Source organism: Symphalangus syndactylus, chromosome 10, assembly GCF_028878055.3.
Source record: "Symphalangus syndactylus isolate Jambi chromosome 10, NHGRI_mSymSyn1-v2.1_pri, whole genome shotgun sequence".
Taxonomy (NCBI): domain Eukaryota; kingdom Metazoa; phylum Chordata; class Mammalia; order Primates; family Hylobatidae; genus Symphalangus; species Symphalangus syndactylus.
The window spans coordinates 33,615,099-33,636,336 of NC_072432.2; the positions used below are offsets into that span (position 1 = coordinate 33,615,099).

The window sequence follows — 21,238 nt, forward strand, 5'->3', positions numbered from 1 at the left end:
GGAATGTTATTTAGGCACTTTGGAGATAGACAACTCATCTTTGTTTTTTTATTATTATACTTTAAGTTTTATGGTACATGTGCACAACGTGCAGGTATGTTACATATGTATACATGTGCCATGTTGGTGTGCTGCACCCATTAACTCGTCATTTAACATTAGATATATCTCCTAATGCTGTCCCTCCCCCCCTACCCCCACCCCACAACAGGCCCCGGTGTGTGATGTTCCCCTTCCTGTGTCCATGTGTTCTCATTGTTCAATTCCCACCTATGGGTGAGAACATGCAGTGTTTTGTTTTTTGTCCTTGCGATAGTTTACTGAGAATGATGGTTTCCAGCTTCATCCATGTCCCTACAGAGGACAAGAACTCGTCCTTCTTTATGGCTGCATAGTATTCCATGGTGTATATGTCCCACATTTTCTTAATCCAGTCTATCGTGGTTGGACATTTGGCTTGGTTCCAAGTCTTTGCTATTGTGAATAGTGCCGTAATAAACATACGTGTGCATGTGTCTTTATAGCAGCATGATTTACAGTCCTTTGGGTATATACCCAGTAATGGGATTGCTGGGTCAAATGGTATTTCTAGTTCTAGATCCCTGAGGAATCGCCACACTGACTTCCACAATGGTTGAACTAGTTTACACTCCCACCAACAGTGTCAAAGTGTTCCTATTTCTCCACATCCTCTCCAGCACCTGTTGTTTCCTGACTTTTTAATGATTGCCATTCTAACTGGTGTGAGATGGTATCTCATTGTGGTTTTGATTTGCATTTCTCTGATGGCCAGTGATGATGAGCATTTTTTCATGTGTCTTTTGGCTGCATAAATGTCTTCTTTTGAGAAGTGTCTGTTCATAACTTTCGCCCACTTGTTGATGGGGTTGTTTGTTTTTTTCTTGTAAATTTGTTGGAGTTCATTGCTGATTCTGGATATTAGCCCTTTGTCAGATGAGTAGATTGCAAAAATGTTCTCCCATTCTGTAGGTTGCCTGTTCACTCTGGTGGTAGTTTCTTTTGCTGTGCAGAAGCTCTTTAGTTTAATTAGATCCCATTTGTCAATTTTGGCTTTTGTTGCCATTGTTTTGGTGTTTTAGACATGAAGTCCTTGCCCATGCCTATGTCCCGAATGGTATTGCCTAGGTTTTCTTCTAGGGTTTTTATGGTTTCAGGTCTAACATGTAAGTCTTTAATCCATCTTGAATTAATTTTTGTATAAGGTGTAAGGAAGGGATCCAGTTTCAGCTTTCTACATATGGCTAGCCAGTTTTCCCAGCACCATTTATTAAATAGGGAATCCTTTCCCCATTGCTTGTTTTTGTCAGGTTTGTCAAAGATCAGATAGTTGTTGATATGTGGCATTATTTGTGAGGGCTCTGTTCTGTTCCATTGGTCTATATCCCTGTTTTGGTACCAGTACCATTCTGTTTTGATTACTGTAGCCTTGTAGTATAGTTTGAAGTCAGGTAACGTGATGCCTCCAGGTTTGTTCTTTTGGCTTAGGATTGGCTTGGCAATGTGGGCTCTTTCTTGGTTCCATATGAACTTTAAAGTAGTTGTTTCCAATTCTGTGAAGAAAGTCATTGGTAGCTTGATGGGGATGGCATTGAATCTATAAATTACCTTGGGCAGTATGGCCATTTTCACGATATTGATTCTTCCTACCCATGAGCATGGAATGTTCTTCCATTTGTTTATATCCTCTTTTATTTCATTGAGCAGTGGTTTGTAGTTCTCCTTGAAGAGATCCTTCACGTCTCTTGTAAGTTGAATTCCTAGGTATTTTATTGTCTTTGAAGCAATTGTGAATGGGAGTTCACTCATGATTCGGCTTTCTGTTTGTCTGTTATTGGTGTATAAGAATGCTTGTGATTTTTGCATATGGATTTTGTATCCTGAGACTTTGCTGAAGTTGCTTATCAGCTTAAGGAGATTTGGAGCTGAGACAATGGGGTTTTCTAGATATCCAATCATGTCATCTGCAAACAGGGACAGTTTGACTTCCACTTTTCCTAATTGAATACTCTTTATTTCTTTCTCCTGCCTGATTGCCCTGGCCAGAACTTCCAACACTATGCTGAATAGGAGTGGTGAGAGAGGGCATCCCTGTCTTGTGCCAGTTTTCAAAGGGAATGCTTCCAGTTTTTGCCCATAGATGCAGAAAAGGCCTTTGACAAAATTCAACAACCCTTCATGCTAAAAACTCTCAGTAAATTAGATATTGATGGGACCTACCTCAAAATAATAAGAGCTATCTGTGACAAACCCACAGCCAATATCATACTGAATGAGAATGCATCTTAAGGATAGCTGGGAGGACTCATGCCCTACTACCATCAGTAGATAAATGGTATTGATTGGCTGTTCATTCTTTCACTCACCTAATGCACAGAAAATACTCCTTTTGGTTTTATCTTTGTCAAGTTCCTTTTCCCAATTTGATATGAAATAACAAATCTTAAAATGGACAAATATTCTAAAATGAAATTAGCATAATTAAAATATTAGCTTTAATTTTTAATATGTTGATATATTCTATTGTGATGTTCTGCAAATTTTTCACCTTGTAGGGAATATTCTTTCTCAATTGCATTTTTCAGATTTCCCAATGAAACTGACATTAAAGAAAGAAAACTCTTCAGTTATCTTTTAAAATTCTAGGTGATAGATAATGGAGACTTGGAAGATTGAAGGGCTGTGAGGAGTAAGGATAACAAGAGATTACATAACAGGTACGATGTATGTTATTTGACTGATGGATACCCTAAATGCCCTGACTTGACCACCACACAACCTATGCATTTAAAAAACTGCACATATATCACATAAATTTATGCAAAAAAATTCTAGGAACACAATATCTCCTTTAGGAAATTCCATGGCAACTTCTTCTATCTGTTAATAGAAAAATAATGAAGCCAGTCATTGTGACAAGCTAATACTATTATTTCTCCATTAATTTCTGTCCTGTACATGAACATTTATAGTCCAATATTATTTTCATCAACTTTTCAGGTATTTGACCTAAATATGAAGCATTCTTTATTTTAAAAATTCCCAGATTAAGTCAGCACAATTTAATTCAATCAATATTTATTAGTTTTCCAATTTGTGCATGATATTTAAGAGATATACAAATAAATAAAATGTTTGCTGATGTCAAAAAAATTTTACTTGCTTTTATACATACATATTTTTGTAGTCGATAATGGTTTTACTATCTTTGAATTCTGCAATATGTCTGCTGCAGAAACTTGTAAATGACTTCTCTGTATTGTAGTGAGAGATTTTTTAAAAGCCCATTGCTTTTGGTGGGAAACAACATGTCTCTAAGACAGATGCTATCAGGAGTCTTTTCTTGCATTTCTCTGAGATATTTACATGATGTTTACTTCCTGTGTGATATTATCCGTTTCTGCACTGCTTTCAGTAGTTAAGGTTAAACACTATTCGTTTTCTGTTTCCCTGTGGTTTGACTGTGTAACTCTTTCATGTTTTCTTATATTCACATTACCATTTTACTATATAAGGAATCCTGAAAAAGTTTAGAGGGTCTGAAGTGATGCTTCAATAACACATTTTAATTCATTCTGTTATTCTCCCGTAATTTCCCCACCCTCACTTTTGGGGCTCCCTTTCCTCAGGCAAGCACCCTTGTAGAATAGATATCTGCTCTAAAATCCCAACAATCTGAGAGGCAAAAAAATACAAAGAAAGTATTAGCATCACACATCAGGCCTCTTGCAGGATGGGAGGAAATGTAGGGAGAGCATTAGGACAAATACCTAATGCATGCAGGACTTAAAACCCGTAGATGACGGGTTGATAGGTGCAGCAAACCACTGTGGCACATATATACCCATGTAACAAACCTGCACGTTCTGCACTTGTATCCCAGAACTTAAAGTATAATTTTTTTTAAAAAAGGGATATGTGCTAAGACAGAATTGCGGAGAGATATCTCTTCTAGGTCTTTGAATTATGAATTCTCTGATGCAAAATATACAGTAGAGGAAAATAATCAGTACAAATCCAAAAAGTTACCAAGTTATGATTTTTAAAAAATCTTAGGAAAGTCACAGAAATTACTATATTTGCTTCTACTGTTATAGATGCCTTGGCTTTAACAAAGCTTATGAAGATAGGGGATTGTCTGTCTATGACTTTTAAGTTTTACCTTGTGCTAAACTTGAATGAATTATTTCAAAATTCTCTAGTTGTCCCATCAAATTCCAAAGTTTGGCTTAGGTATGGTGGCTAAATAATTGATAACGCCTTGCCTTCTCAGTTTTTTTTAAATTTGTATAAATTTAAGCTAGTGCAAGTGCAATGTTGTTATATGCATATGTTGTGTAGTGGTGAAGTCTTGGCTTTATTGTATCTACCATCTGAATAGTGTACATTGTACCCATTATGTAATTTCTTATCAATTTCTCTCTTACCCCCTCCCCCACTTCCAAGTCTTCAATGTCTGTCATTCTCCTCTTTGTTCATGCGTACACATTATTTAGCTCCCACTAATAAAGGGAAACTTGGTATTTGAAAAAAATAACGAGTTACCACAATATGTCCATTAGAATTGCTAAAATTAAGACTGACAATGTCAAGTCTATTTGAGGATGTGATGTAACTGAGACTCTACACATTGATTGTGGGTAACCCAAATGTTACAATTACTTTGACAAACAGTAGAAATTTGCTCAAGAGAAATGAAAACATAGGTCCACACAAAGACTTGTACACTAATGTACACAGAAGCTTTATTTATAGTAGCTCCAAATTTGTTCAACTCCAAATATATATCAGCAGGTTAATGGACAAATTGTGTTATATCCATACAGTGGAATACTATTTTATACTATTAGTATCAATATTATGCAAAATTGTTTATACGATTTGGCTACAAGAAGTGAACTACTGATATACTTAATAACATGGATGAAGCAAAGTCATTGTGCTGAGTCACAGAGCCAGTCTAAAATAGAAGATAGTTTATGATTCAATTTTATGCTATAGAAAGACAAATATAGCCCATTGTTACTAAAAGGAAATCAGTACTATAGTTGTCTGTAGCCAGAGTGTAAATGGGAACCTGATTGCAAAGAGTACTAGAGAAATTTGGGGGGCAATACTAATGTTTTTATTACTTGTCTGGATTGCTATTTCAGTGCATATATTTGTCAAAATTCATCCCCTGTACATTTAAAATAAGTTTATTTTATTTATACTTAAATGAAGTTGTTTTTTAATAAAACTCTTACAAATCTAAAATAAGAAGTTCAAGTAACAGTGTTAGATGAAAGTGGTCGGAGCTGCCTTCTGTTTTTCATTCTAGTAATGCGTAATGGTATTTGCCTCTTATGATTGGATATGGACCCTGACAAGGACACATACGACTTATTCCTATGGGATATTCAAAAATTTGTCTTTATGTGTATGTATACAATGTGTGTGTGTGTGTGTGTATCAAAGTATATACATATACACTTTAAAAATGTGTGACCAGGCAAAGTATGTCAATGTTCATCTTAATAGAAGTTTAATTTCAATAAATAATGAACAGGTGTGAAGACAATGTGTGATTTCGGGAGCAGTGAAGAGGAAAGCAGGGTACTTTGCATAGGAGGCTGTGGGTGCAGCTGGTGTTATTATATAGGAGTTAATGTAAGGGCAATAGACAAGTTTCTGAGGGTGTCTGCTGGCAATGTAGCACCTTTGATTGTTGGTTCTAGAGCCTGTATCTCTGTCATGGGGCTCCAAGTCCTACCAGTAAGCTGATTTAGATGGTCATCCTACTTCGATGCTACCTGGGAACTTCACCTTCTCCAGAATCACTCTCCCTCTCATCTTTGTTCTTCCTGTCTTTATTTTCTTTATGCCAGAATGCATGGCCATCCTATCTAGGTGTCTTATCAGTCAAGGAAGCAGCACCTCTTCCTACTTATACTAACAACTTTGTCTCACTTTTTATTATATAGTTTCTTAATGTCTGAAAGATAACTCATGTGAAAGAAGATCTCCCATGATCACGCAAGGTATTTTCAGAGACCCATCTCGGGGTGTTTTCTGTAAGCCTCATTTTTTTTTCTAGTACCAATTCTTATTTGCCCATTATGCATGACCCTTCTCCCTATATTAAGCAAATGAAAAATGCAGAATGAAAAAGTCTAAGAACCACTTCAGACCTCTGTACTCTGTACCCACTGCTTCCCCTTTTCATGTGCCCTGCCCCCAGCCACTTTTTCATACCTTCTGTTCAAGTTCCAAAGTAGACCTCATCAGTCATGTTTCTGTAGTACTCCTTGTCCTCAACTTCACCTCATTACTCTTGCAAATCCTCTGACATGCACCCATGTAATCTGGTTTCCTGGGAAACAAACTTGCTTATTCCTTGAAAGCTTCAGTTACTCATATTTATACAGTCACTATCATTCTCACTTTTTATAGACTATATCTTCATTGGCTCTACATAAGCAAATAATTGAGAGTCGAAGCAGTTTCTCCTCACAACACTCAACATACTAGCTGTAGCTGAAGGCATTTGGAATAAGCTGTAACTTTGTCTTAATACCTTTCTCTTTCTACTTAATACTATAAGGATATCAGAAAAACAGTTGTCACTTCTATTTTTTCATTTCTTTTCAAAGATAACTGACTTTTCTTGTTCATGTCATTACTCTCTGAGGAACTTTCATTTTCTTGTGTTCCTATTGTCTTAGTAAATTTGTGCTTCTATAACAAAATATCTGACTCAGGGTGATTTATAAAGAATAGAAATTCATTTCTCACTCTCTAGAGGCTGAGAAGTCCAAGATCAAGTTGCTGACAGGTTTTGTGTCTGGTGAAGGCTTCCCTCTCTTCTTCAACATGGCACTGTTTCTGTGTACTCACATGACAGAAGGTGGAAGGGCAATGGAGTGGCACCAGATCATGCCTCTTTTATAAGGCATTAATCCCATTCATAATGACAGAGCCCTCATGATCTAATCATCTCCTGAAGTCCCCACCTTCTAATATATCACCTTGGTGATTAAGGTTCTTCTTCTTCTTTTTTTTTTTTTCATTATACTTCAAGTTCTGGGATACATGTGCAGAACGTGCAGGTTTGTTACATAGATATACATATGCCATGGTGGTGCTGCACCCATCAACCTGTCATCTGGGTTTTAAGCCCCCCATGCATTAGGTATTTGTCCTAATGCTATCCCTCCCATTGCTCTCCACCCCCAACAGGCCCCATGTGTGATGTTCTCCTCCCTGTGTCCATGTATTCTCATTGTTCAACTCCCACTAATGAGTGAGAATATGCGGTGTTTGGTTTTCTGTTCCTGTGTTAGTTTGCTGAGAATGATGGTTTCCAGCTTCATTCATGTCCCTGCAAAGGACATGAACTCACTCTTTTTATGGCTGCATAGTATTCTGTGGTATATATGTGCCACATTTTCTTTATCCAGTCTATCATTGATTGGCATTTGGGTTGATTCCAAGTCTTTGCTATTGTAAATAGTGCTGCAGTAAACATATGTGTGCATGCATCTTTATAGTAAAACAATTTATAATCCTTTAGGTATATATCTAGTAATGGGATTACTAGGTCAAATGGTATTTCTGGTTCTAGATCCTTGAGGAGTTACCACACTGTCTTCTACTGTTCCACAATGATTGAACCAATTGACACTCCCACCAACAGTGTAAAAGCATTCCTATTTCTCTACATGTTCTCCATCATCTGTGTTTCCTGACTTTTTTTTTTTTTTTTTTTTTTTTTTTAAGAGAGAGTCTCGCTCTGTCACCCAGGCTGGAGTGCAGTGGCATGACCTTGGCTCACTGCAACCTTCGCTTCCCAGGTTCAAGCAATTCTCCCTGCCTCAGCCTCCAGAGTAGCTGGGATTACAGGTGCGTGCTACCATGCCTGGCTAATTTTTGTATTTTTAGTAGAGACGGGGTTTCACCAACTTGGTCAGGCTGGTCTTGAACTTCTGACCTCAGGTGATCCGCCCACCTCTGACTCCCAAACTGCTGCTGTTACAGGCATAAGCCACTGCACCTGGCCTGTTTCCTGACCTTTTAATGATCACCATTCTAACTGGCATGAGATGGTATCTCATTGCGGTTTCGATTTGCATTTCTCTAATTACCAGTGATGATAACCTTTTTTTAGTATATTTCTTGGCCACATAAATGTCTTCTTTTGAGAAGTGTCTGCTCATAATATTTGCCCACTTTTTGATAGGGTTTCTTTTTTCTTGTAAAATTGTTTAAGTTCCTTGTAGATTCTGGATATTAGCCCTTTCTCAGATGGACAGATTGCAAAAAATTTTCTCCCATTCTGCAGGTTGCCTGTTTACCCTGATGATAGGTTCTTTTGCTGTGCAGAAACTCTTTAGTTTAATTGGATCCCATTTGTGAATGTTGGCTTTTGTTGCAATTGCTTTGGTGTTTTAGTCATGAAGTCTTTGCCTATGCCTGTGTCCTGAATGGTATTGCCTAAGTTTTCTTCTAGAGTTTTTATGGTTTTAGGTCTTACATTAAGTCTTTAATCCATCTTGAGTTAATTTTTGTATAAGGTGTAAGGAGGGTCCAGTTTCATCTTTCTGCATATGGCCAGCCAGTTTTCCCAGCACCATTTATTAAATAGGGAATCCTTTCCCCATTGCTTGTTTTTTGTCAGGTTTGTCAAAGATTAGATGTTTGTAGATGTGTGGTGTTATTTCTGAGGCCTCTGTTCTGTTCCATTGGTTTACATATCTTCTTTGGTACCAGTACCTTGCTGTTTTGGTTACCGTATCCTTGTAGTATAGTTTGAAGTCAGGTAGCATGGTATCTCCAGTTTTGTTCTTTTTGCTTAGGATTGTCTTGGCTATACAGGCTCTTTTTTGGTTCCATATGAAATTTAAAGTAGATTTTTCTAATTCTGTGAGGAAAGTCAATAATAGCTTGATGGATATAATTGAATCTATAAATTACTTTGGGCAATAAGGCCATTTTCACGATAAGTTTCAACATGTAAATTTTGGAACAGACATAAACATTCAAATTATAGCACCTATTTTTAAAGCATTTGTTTTCAGTAGAATCTTTGTTTGCATTCATTCTAGTTTTATTGTCATATGGGGTCTCTGAAGACTCTCCAAGGGAATTACCTCCTTAACAAGATTTTTGGGGTTTAGAGTTGATATTCAATTACATTTTATTCCTCTTAGTTCTATTGCCTCAGATTAGTAAAGTTCATTCCACCTAGATATATCAGTTTCAGAAGTTGAGAGGGAAATCCTTAAGGTTAGCTAACATTTTGTATTATATAAATTTTTTAATCCTCAATTTGTGGACAGAAATCCAGACTATAGCAGAATATTTGAGATATTCTAGGAGCTAAGTAATATTTGTTGAATTGTCATTAGATATTTTCACCATGTTCAATATGTTATCTTTACTGGTCAGAATAGGAGATCCCCTGTCTCTGTAATTTGGGAAGTTTATATCAAAAAGTCATAATATTGAGAAATTACAATAAATGCTTGGGCTTTTCTGTTATGTATCCCTGGTCAAAATTTCTAAGAGAACTTTTTAGCCTGATTTTCCCAGAAAGAAGAGCCCAAACAGTCTAATGTGCTCTTATTTTACGGGAAAGACAATTCCAGGGACTAGAAGTGAAGAACAACAATAAAAAAAAAATTCAAGAAAAGAGGTAGAGCCCAAATGGGGCTGTGGTATTGAGGTGACTGTAGTGTTACACCATGGAAATGCCTGTAACTGTATCTCTGGACAATCCTGGAGAAGGAAGGTAATAAGGTTTGGCTTTGTGTCCCCACCCATATCTCACCTTGAAATGTAATAATCCCACATGTCAAGGGTGGGGCCAGGTGGAGAAAATTGAGTTATGGGGGTGGTTCCCCCATACTGTTCTCATGGTAGTGAATAAGTCTCACGAGATCTGTTAGTTTCATAAATGGGAGTTCCTCTGCACAAGCTCTCTTGCTTGTTGCCATGTAAGACATGTCTTGCTTCCGCTTCACCCTCTGCTGTAATTGTGAGGCCTCCCCAGCCATGTGGAATTGTGAGTCCATTAAACCTTTTATTCTTTATAAATTACCCAGTCTTGTGTATGTCTTTATTGGCAGCATGGGAACAGACTAATACAGAAGGCAAAAACCAAAAATAATTGATCTACTAGGCCTTCTTAGCAATTAGTAAACTTTACCCCATGATGTAATAACTCCCCCATACCACCAGGTTGTGCGTGCTGGGCATAGGAGCTGAATGGAGTCCTGTGGTATCACCAGCAAGGCAGCCCTTGGGTGGGAAGCCAGAGGGGAAGGGAAGGGGCTGAAGACGAGGCAGCATCCAGTTACATCTGTGTGAATTTGGTCTGAACACATGGAAACCTGGAACAGGGATGTCAAAAGGGTCTGAAGAAAAGGATAATTGGTGTTGCATACAAAGGTCTTTATTTCTTTTTGCAAGCATGTTTTATCTACACATATCCTAATACCTCATGGTCTTAGTCTCTGGACTGCCGATGTCCTCTTTCTTATTGGGATTATTTCCCTATTGTATATTGCTGATGGGATTTCTGCTGCTAAATGATATGCATGGAGAATGTTCTAAGATAGATGGAGAGCCTTAGGGGCCATATCTGTAGAGGGAAAAATGTAAGAACATGCTTGGAAGCACAGTTATTCTCTCCTTTGACTACTTTCTTAGGAGTACTCTTTAAGGACAATTTCTGGCTTGTTACAAGGAGATCTCACATATGTGAGGGCTGTGTATTACACACTTGAGAGTGGCTAAGAACAGCTGGCCATATAGCTGCCAACATTATAACTGACAGAGGATGCTCTGAATCAAAGCCCTAGTGAGGATGTGCAGAATCCTCTGAGGGGGATAAAAACACATTGAAAATAATGCTAAGAAAGAAGTCTCTGTTCACAAGACAATACTGATTTCAAATTTCTTGGAAAATTCTCAGGCTGCCATCATAAATATTACTCTACTTAAAATACACTGGTATATTAGTTATGTCATTTGCAAAAAAATATTGTGTAACAGAAAAGGTAAACAGGTAAGTTAGTGTCTACCCACTTTAATTTTATCCTAGGACTAGAATCCAGTCAGATTTTTTTTTCTTCCTAGGGTAGGCAGTGCTCCACCAAGAAAGCTATAAATATATTTTCTCAGAAAAATACACTTTGCACATGAACTCTACAGAGATGAGTGCACATACACAAGTTTGCAAGAAATGTCAGACCCTTGAAGTTTCCTTCTTTAATAAATGCAGAGAAAATGATAATTTGACATAGAATTTTTATGAAACTGGTAATAAGAATTAACTTTTATCAAACCCAATTTCCCCAATAGAATTGCGTGCTTACTTTCTAATAAATTAGGTAAATAATACATATAACTTTTTTTTTCATTTTCAGGCAATTATAAAATTTTAAATGCAATTCTTCTCTTTATGAACAAACCTATCTAAGTTCAAATATAAGCCTCAAAACATGAGAAATTCAGGAAGGATAGGATATATGATAAAAGGATAGTAGAGCTGAGAATTTCCCAATATGGAGACAAAAAGGCTAAGGAGAGATATGATAGCTTCTGAAAATATGTTAAGGGATATTATCAGGAGGACAGGGACCAATTCTTATTAGTCAATGAGAGCAGAACAGGAAGTAATGAACTTCAACTACAGCAGGGAAATTTGAGTGAAATATAAGACAACTTTTAAACCATCAGAACAATTAAGCAAAGGTACAAATAATAAATTCACCTTTACTGATCATATTCAATGATGCTCTGATGAGCATCATTTTACTCTGTCTCCGTGAGTTCATTTTTTTTTTACGTCCTATATATAAGTGAGTACATGCAATATGTGTCTTTCTGTGCCTGGCTTATTTCACTTAACACAGTGTCCTCCAGTTCCATCCATATTGTTGCAAATGCCAGGATTTTATTCTTTTTAATGGCTGAATAATATTTTTTTGTATATATGTACCACATTTTCTTTATCCATTTATCTCTTGATGAACACTTATGTCGACTCCATATCTTGGCTATTGTGAATACTGCTGCAATAAACATGAGAGTGCAGACATCTCTTCCATATACTGATTTCCATTCTTTTGGATATATCCCAAGTGATGGGATTGCTGGATCATATGGTTGCTCTATTTTTAGCTTTGTGAGAAACCTCCATACTGTTCTCCATTGTGGTTATACTAATTTACAGTCCCACCAACAGCGTATGAGAGTTCCCTTTGCTCCATATCCTTGCTGGCATCTGTTATTGCCTGTCCTTTTGATAAAAACCATTTAAACTGTGGTGAAATGATATCTCATTGTTTTGATTCACATTCCTCTGATGATTAATGATGTTGAGCACTTTTCATATGCCCATTGGCCACTTGTATGTCTTCTTTTGAGAAATGCCTATTTAGATTTTTTTCTTTTAAAATTTTTTAACTTTCAAGTTCATATCATTTGTCCATTTTTTTGTTTTTATTTCTTTTTATTAGAGAACACATACAAAAGAAGGGAGAACAGTGTATAGTAAAGCTTCATGCACCCATCACCCAGTTTCCACAATGATCAATGTTTAGCCCCTCATTTTTTTGGCGGGGGAAGTAATAATATAATTATTATAAGTTAATAGCACAATTATATAGAATTTAGTTATTAAAGTAATAATTATATAGTTATGAATTGTATTGTTATAGACTATATAATATGCAATAATGTAATATATAATTTATAGTACAATAATTATGTATACTATATAATATAATAATCTTATTGGCAAGGAGTTATTTTTTCTTTATTTTAATAGGTTTTTGGAGAACAGGTGGTTTTTGGTTATATGGATAAGTTCTTTAGTGGTGATTTCTCAGATTTTGGTGCACCCATCACCCAAGCAGTGTACACTGTACCCAATGTGCAGTCTTCCATCCCTCATCCCTCTCCTACCTTCCCCTGAATTCTCAAAGTTCATTGTATCATTCTTATACCTTTGTGTCCTCATGGCTAACTTCCACTTATGAGTGAGAACATATGATGTTTGATTTTTCATTCCTGAGTTACTACACATAGAATAGTGGTCTCCAACTCCATCCAGGTTGCTGCGAATGACATTATTTTGTTCCTTTTTATGTCTGAGTAGTATTCTATGGTATATACATACTGTATTTTCTTTATCTACTCATTGATTGATGAGCATTTGGGCTGGTTCCATATTTTTGCAATTGCAAATTGTGCTGCTATAAACATGCATATACAAGTGTCTTTTTTATATAATGACTTCTTTTCCTTTGGGTAGATACCCAGTAGTGGGATTGGTGGATCAAGTGGTAGATCCACTTTTAGTTCTTTAAGGAATCTCCACACTGTTTTCCATAGTGGTTATACTATTTACATTCCCACCAGTAGTGTAAAAGTGTTCCCTTTTCTTCACATCCACACCAATATCTATTATTTCTTGATTTTTTAATTATGGCCATTTTTGCAGGAATAAGATGATATTGCATTGTTGTTTTGATTTGACTTTCCCTGATAATTAGTGACATTGAGTATTTTTTCACATGTTTGTTGGCTATTTGTATATCTTCTTTTTAGAATTGTGTATGCATGTCCTTAGCCCACTTTTTGATGGGATTGTTCATTTTGTTCTTGCCGATTTGAGTTTCTTGTAGATTCTAGATATTAGTCCTTTGTTGGATGCATAGTTTGCAAAGATTTTCTCCCATGCTGAGTTGTTTGTTTACTCTGTTGATTATTTATTTTGCTATGCAGAAGCTTTTTTAGCTTAATAAATTCTCATTTATTTATCTTTGTTTTTGTTGCATTTGCTTCTGGATTCTTGGTCATGAAGTCGTTGCCTAAGCCAATATCTAGAAGGGTTTTGTTCAGTGTTATCTTCCACAGTTTTTATGGTTTCAGATCTCAGATTTAAGACTTTGATTCATCTAGAGTTGATTTTTGTGTAAGGTGAGAAATGAGGATCCAATTTTATTTTCCTACATGTGGCTTGCCAATTATCTCTGTCTTCTGCCTGTTTTAAAAATTAAATTATGGCTGGGCACGGTGGCTCACGCATGTAATCCTAGCACTTTGGGAGGCCAAGGCGGGTGGATAACCTGAGGTCAGGAGTTCGAGACCAGCTGGGCCAACATGGCAAAACCCTGTCTCTACCCAAAATACAAAAATTAGCTGGGCATGGTGATGGACACCTGTGATCCCAGCTACTCCGGAGGCTGAGGCAGGAGAACTGCTTGAACCCGGGGGATGGAGGTTGCAGTGAGCCAAGATCATGCCACTGCACTCCAGCCTGGGCGTAAGAGTGAGACTCGGCCGGGCGTGGTGGCTCACGCCTGTAATCCCAGCACTTTGGGAGGCCGAGGCGGGTGGATCACGAGGTCAGGATATCAAGACCATCCTGGCTAACACAGTGAAACCCTGTGTCTACTAAAAATACAAAAAATTAGCCGGGCGTGGTGGCCGGTGCCTGTAGTCCCAACTACTCGGGAGGCTGAGGCAGGAGAACGGCGTCAACCCCGGAGGCGGAGCTTGCAGTGAGCTGAGATTGTGTCACTGCACTCCAGCCTGGGCGACAGTGCAAGACTCTGTCTCAAAAAAACAAAAACAAAAAGAAAATTATATATATATATATATTTTTTTTTTTCCTAATTAGTTGTTTGAACTCCTTTTATATTCTGGTTATTAATCCTTGTCACATGAGTAGTTTGCAAATATTTTCTTCCATTCTATCAGTTGTTCTTTTTTTTTTCTTTTTTTTCATTATTATACTTTAAGTTTTAGGGTACATATGCACAAAGTGCAGGTTTGTTACATATGTATACATGTGCCATGTTGGTGTGCTGCACCCATTAACTCGTCATTTAGCACTAGGTATATCTCCTAATGCTACCCCTCCCCCCTGTCCCCACCAGTTGTTTCTTTACTGTGTTGATTTTTTTTTTTCTGTGTAAAAGTTTTTGTTGTTATCCTATTTATATACTTTTGCTTTGGTTGCCTGTGCATTTGAGGTCTTAAGAAATTTTTCCTAGGCCAATGTCCTGGGGCGTTTCCCCAATGTTTTGTTCTAGTAGTTTCATAGTTTCAGGTCTTAGATTTAAATCTTTAATCCATTTTTATTTGGTTTTTTATATAGTGAGAGGTAAGAGTCTAGTTTTCTTCTTCTACATATGAATATCCAGTTTTCCCAGCACCATTTATTGAAGAGACTCTTTCCCCAATCTGTGTCCTTCATGCATTTGTTGAAAATGAGTTGATTGTAAATGTGCAGATTTATTTCTGGGTTCTCTATTTTGTTCTTTTGGTTTATGTGTCTGCTTTTATGCCAGTACCTTGCTATTTTCCTTACTTTTAGTATTAGATTTTTAGTATAATTTAAAGTCAGGTAATAAGATGCCTCCAGCTTTTCTTTTCCCCCACTCAGGATTGCTTTCCCTATTCAGGCTCTTTTTTGGCTCCACATGAATTTTCAGATTATTTTTTCTATTTCTGTGACAAATGTCATTGCTATTTTGATAGGGATTGCATTGAATATGTAAATCACTTTGGGAAGTATGAACATTTAAAAAATATTGATTCTTTTGATCAATGAACATAGAACATTTTAAAATTTTTGTGTGCTTTCTTTCTTTTTTCTTTTTACTATAAGTTTTAGGGTACATGTGCACAATGTTCAGGATTCTTACATGTGTTATACATGTTCCATGTTGGTGTGCTGCACCCATTAACTTGTTATTTAACATTACGTATATCTCCTAATGCTATCCCTCCCCCCTACCCCCACCCCACAACAGGCCCTGGTGTGTGATGTACCCCTTCCTGTGTCCATGTATTCTCATTGTTCAATTCCCACCTATGAGTGAGAACATGCAGCGTTTGGTTTTTTGTCCTTGTGATGGTTTGCTGAGAATGATGGTTTCCAGCTTCATCCATGTCCCTACAAAGGACAGGAACTCACTGTTTTTTATGGCTGCATAGTATTCCATGGTATATATGTGCCACATTTTCTTAATCCAGTCTATTGTTGTTGGACATTTGGCTTGGTTCCAAGTCTTTGCTGTTGTGAATAGTGCCGCAATAAACATACATGTGCATGTGTCTTTATAACAGCATGATTTATAATCCTTTGGGCATATACCCAGTAATGGGATGGCTGGGTCAAATGGTATTTCTAGTTCTAGATCCCTGAGGAATCGCCACACTGACTTCCACAATGGTTGAACTAGTTTACAGTCCCACCAACAGTGTCAAAGTGTTCCTATTTCTCCACATCCTCTCCAGCACCTGTTGTTTCCTGACTTTTTAATGATGGCCATTCTAACTGGTGTGAGATGGTATCTCATTGTGGTTTTGATTTGCATTTCTCTGATGGCCAGTGATGATGAGCATTTTTTCATGTGTTTTTTGGCTGCATAAATGTCTTCTTTTGAGAAGTGTCTGTTCATGTCCTTCGCCCACTTTTTGATGGCGTTGTTTGTTTTTTTCTTGTAAATTTATTTGAGTTCATTGTAGATTCTGGATATTAGCCCTTTGTCAGATGAGTAGGTTGTGAAAATTTTCTCCCATTTTGTAGGTTTCCTGTTCTCTCTGAAGGTAGTTTCTTTTGCTGTGCAGAATCTCTTTAATTAGATCCCATTTGTCAATTTTGGCTTTTGTTGCCATTGCTTTTGGTGTTTTAGACATGAAGTCCTTGCTCATCCTATGTCCCGAATGGTATTGCCTAGGTTTTCTTCTAGGGTTTTTATGGTTTCAGGTCTAAGATTTAAGTCCTTAATCCATCTTGAATTAATTTTTGTATAAGGTGTAAGGAAGGGATCCAGTTTCAGCTTTCTACATATGGCTAGCCAGTTTCCCCAGCACCATTTATTAAATAGGGAATCCTTTCCCCATTGCTTGTTTTTGTCAGGTTTGTCAAAGATCAGATGGTTGTAGATATGGGGCATTATTTGTGAGGGCTCTGTTCTGTTCCATTGGTTTATATCCCTGTTGTGGTACCAGTACCATTCTGTTTTGGTTATTGTAGCCTCGTAGTATAGTTTGAAGTCAGGTAGCATGATGCCTCCAGCTTTGTTCTTTTGGCTTAGGATTGACTTGGCAATGTGGTCTCTTTTTTGGTTCCATATGAACTTTAAAGTAGTTGTTTCCAATTCTGTGAAGAAAGTCATTGGTAGCTTGATGGGGATGGCATTGAATCTATAAATTACCTTGGGCAGTATGGCCATTTTCACGATATTGATTCTTCCTACCCATGAGCATGGAATGTTCTTCCATTTGTTTGTATCCTCTTTTATTTCATTGAGCAGTGGTTTGTAGTTCTCCTTGAAGAGGTCCTTCACATCCTTGTAAGTTGGATTCCTAGGTATTTTATTCTCTTTGAAGCAATTTTGAATGGGAGTTCACTCATGATTTGGCTCTCTGTCTGTTATTGGTGTATAAGAATGTTTGTGATTTTTGCACATTAATTTTGTATCCTGAGACTTTGCTGAAGTTGCCTATCAGCTTAAGGAGATTTTGGGCTGAGACGACGGGGTTTCTAGATATCCAATCATGTCATCTGCAAACAGGGACAATTTGACTTCCTCTTTTCCTAATTGAATACCCTTGATTTCTTTCTCCTGCCTGATTGCCCTGGCCAGAACTTCCAAGACTATGTTGAATAGGAGTGGTGAGAGAGGGCATCCCTTTCTTGTGCCAGTTTTGAAAGGGACTGCTTCCAGTTTTTGCCCATTCAGTATGATATTGGCTGTAGGTTTGTCATAGATAGTTCTTATTATTTTGAGATATGTCCCATCAATACCTAATTTATTGAGGGTTTTTCGCATGAAGGTTGTTGAATTTTGTCAAAGGCCTTTTCTGCATCTATTGAGATAATCATATGGTTTTGTTGTTGGTTCTGTTTATATGCTGGGTTATGTTTATTGATTTGCATATGTTGAATCAGCCTTGCATCCCAGGAATGAAGCCCACTTGTTCATGGTGGACAAGCTTTTTGATGTGCTGCTGGATTTGGTTTGCCAGTATTTTATTGAGGATTTTTGCATCGATGTTCATCAGGGATATTGGTCTAAAAGTCTCTTTTTTTGTTGTGTCTTTGCCAGGCTTTGGTATCAGGATGATGCTGGCCTCATAAAATGAGTTGGGGAGGATTCCCTCTTTTTCTATTGATTGGAATAGCTTCAGAAGGGATGGTACCAGCTCCTCCTTGTACCTCTGGTAGAATTCAGTTGTGAATCCATCTGGTCCTGGACTTGTTTTCATTGTATACTCTTTGCTACTTTGGTAAGTTTATTTTTAAGTATTTTATTTTATTTGTGGCTATCATTAATGGTATTATTTTCTTGGTTTCATTTTGAGATTGTTTGCTATTGGCATAAAGAAACACTTTGATTTTTGTATGTTTATTTTGTATCCTGTAGCTTTACTGAATTTGTTTTCTAGTAGTTTTTCAGTGGGGTCTTCAGGTTTTTCTAAATATAAGATCATATTTCCTGCAAACAAGAGTAATTTGAATTTTTCTTTTCCAATTTGGATGTCTGTTATTTCTTTATCTTGTTTAGTTTTTCTAGCTAGGACTTCCAGTGCTGTGTTGAATAAAAATAGTAAGTGGGCATCCTTGCCTTGTTCCAGATCTTAGAGGAAAGGCTTTCAGTTTTTCCATATTCACTATGATACTGACTTTATTGGATATGGCCTTTACTGTGTTGAGGTATGTTTCTTCTGTACTAAACAGTTGTTGAAAGTTTTTATCATGAAGGGATGTTGAATTTTATCAAATGCTTTTTAAGCATTTATTGAAATGATTATGTGGTTTGTGCTTCATTCTGTCTATGTGATGTATCACATCTATTGATTTCCATGTGTTGAGCCATCCTTGCATCGCAGGGATAAATCCCATGTGGTCATAATGAATGATGTTTTTAATGTGTTGTTGAATTCAGTTTGCTAGTACTTTGTGGAAGATTTTTACATCTATGTTAGTCAGAGATATTGGCCTGTAGTTTTCTGTTTTTTCATGCCTTTTTCTGGTTTTGGTTATCAGGGTAATACTGATCTCATTGAATGAGTTTGGAAGTACTGCCTTCTTATTTTTTTTGAACGATTTGAGTAGGATTGATATTAGTTCTTTAAATGTTTGACAGAGTTTAGCAGTGAAGCCATCAGGTCCTGGATTTTTCTTTAATAGGAGACTTTTTATTATTGTCATTACTTGTTGCTGATCTATTTGGGTTTTCTATTTCTTTAAGGTTTAATCTTGGTAGATTGTATGTGTCTAGGATTTTATCTATTTCTTCTAGGTATTTGGCAGGTAGTTATTAATAATAATCTGTAATTATCTTTTGAATTTATGTGGCATCAGTTGTGATGTCTCCTTTTTCATCTCTGATTTTATTTATTTGGGTCTTCTCTCTTATTTTCTTAGTTTGTCTAGCTAAGGGTTTGTTACTTTTGTTTATCTTTTCAAAAAGTCAAATCTTTATTTTGTTGATGCTTTGTATTTGTTTAGTCTCAATTTCATTTATTTCTACTCTGATCTCTATTATTTCTTTTGTTCTATTAATTTTGTGTTTGATTTGCTCTTGCTTTTCTAGTTCTTTAAGATGCATTGTTAGGTATTTTATTTGAAGTTTTTATACTTTTTTGATGTAGGCATTTATTTCTATAAACTTTCCTCTCAGCACTACTTCTGCAATATCCTATAAGTTTTGATATATTGTGTTTCTATTTTCATGTGTTTAAAGATTTTTTAAATTTTCTTCTTAATTTCTTCATTGACCCAATGGTCATTCATAAGTATATTGCTTAATCTCCGTGTGTTTGTATACTTTCCAAAGTTCCTCTTGTTATTGATTTCTAATCATATCAAGCATTTATGACCATAATGATAGTCAGAAATCGTGGTCAGAAATACTTGATATTGTTTCTGTATTTTTTTATTTGTTGAAATTTGTTTTATGATTGAACATATGGTCTCTTCTGGAGAATGCTCCATGTGTTGATGAGAATCATGTGTATTCTGCAGCTGTTGGATAAAAAGTTCTATAAATGTCTGTTAGAACAATTTGGTCTATAGTGCAGGTTAAGTCTGATGTTTGTTTATTTTCTGTATAGATAATCTGTCCAATACTGAAAGTGGGATATTAAAATTCTCAACTACTATTGTATTGGGCTCTATCTCTTTAGTGATATTTGATTTATATATCTGGATGCTCCATTATTGGGTACATATATATTTATAATTATTATAGCATGTCACTGAATTGACTTCTTTATCATTATGTAATGACCTTCTTTGTCTCTTTTTATAACTTTTGTCTTGAAATCTATTTTATAAGTACAGCTACTCCTGATCTTTTTGGTTTTCATTTACATGGAATATCTTTTCCTACCCCTTGAAATAAGTTTTATTTTAAAAATAATTTGCTAATTGTGGTGTGTTTATCTAATATTAGCTTATTATTTAAAGCTGCAATAATCAATTAGGCCAGTTTTCTATTTAACAATAATCATTACTCTTTATGGAAAATCATCTTCTTGATAATTTTAAAGTTCTTGGCTGACTTATTGTCAGATCTGATTAAACTGTCATTATTTTTATCTTGTACAGTGGCCAAAAAAGCCCTCATGCTAGGAATAGAACTGCCAGCTCTCCTACTTTTAATTGTTTTCTATGCTTGTATTGTTAGTGTTATTGTCAATCTGTGATTTTTCTACAGTAATCTTTTCCAGGCTCTGATTCCCTTTTTAAGTTTTGTTTCATTGAACTAGATAATATAAATCACAGAGTGGCTTAACTGACATGTATTGACTGCATATCAATATGTTACACACAAAAATGCACGCATAGAGGTATCTCTCCCAACTCTGAGGTGGCAGATTCCTCTTTTTCCTCAGCAACTCATATTATGTAGATGACTTGTGATCTTAGAACTCATGAAATATGAGATGATATATCCATCAATCTAAATCAAACATTGATAAGCTTAATTATCTTTATAGGTAAAAATAGTAGAAATAACTACTGTTTCTAGAATTATAGCAGACTAAAGTATTCTAAAAGCCTTTCACTGCAAATCAGTTTCAACTCTAAATGATCATACTTTTAAATGCATTGATCAACTCACTGGAAAATACAAGAAATCTCTAAGAATCTCACCCCACCAATAAGTTTAAATCTAGGAAAAATATTTAGAGAATGTGGACAATA

General features: G+C 36.2%; 1 long non-coding RNA gene across 1 annotated transcript in view; it reads right to left on the reverse strand.

The window, feature by feature from the left end:
• The window catches only part of LOC134731625 (uncharacterized), a 136,359-nt gene that overhangs the window by 54,276 nt on the left and 60,845 nt on the right, over positions 1-21,238 (reverse strand). The window lies entirely within an intron of this gene.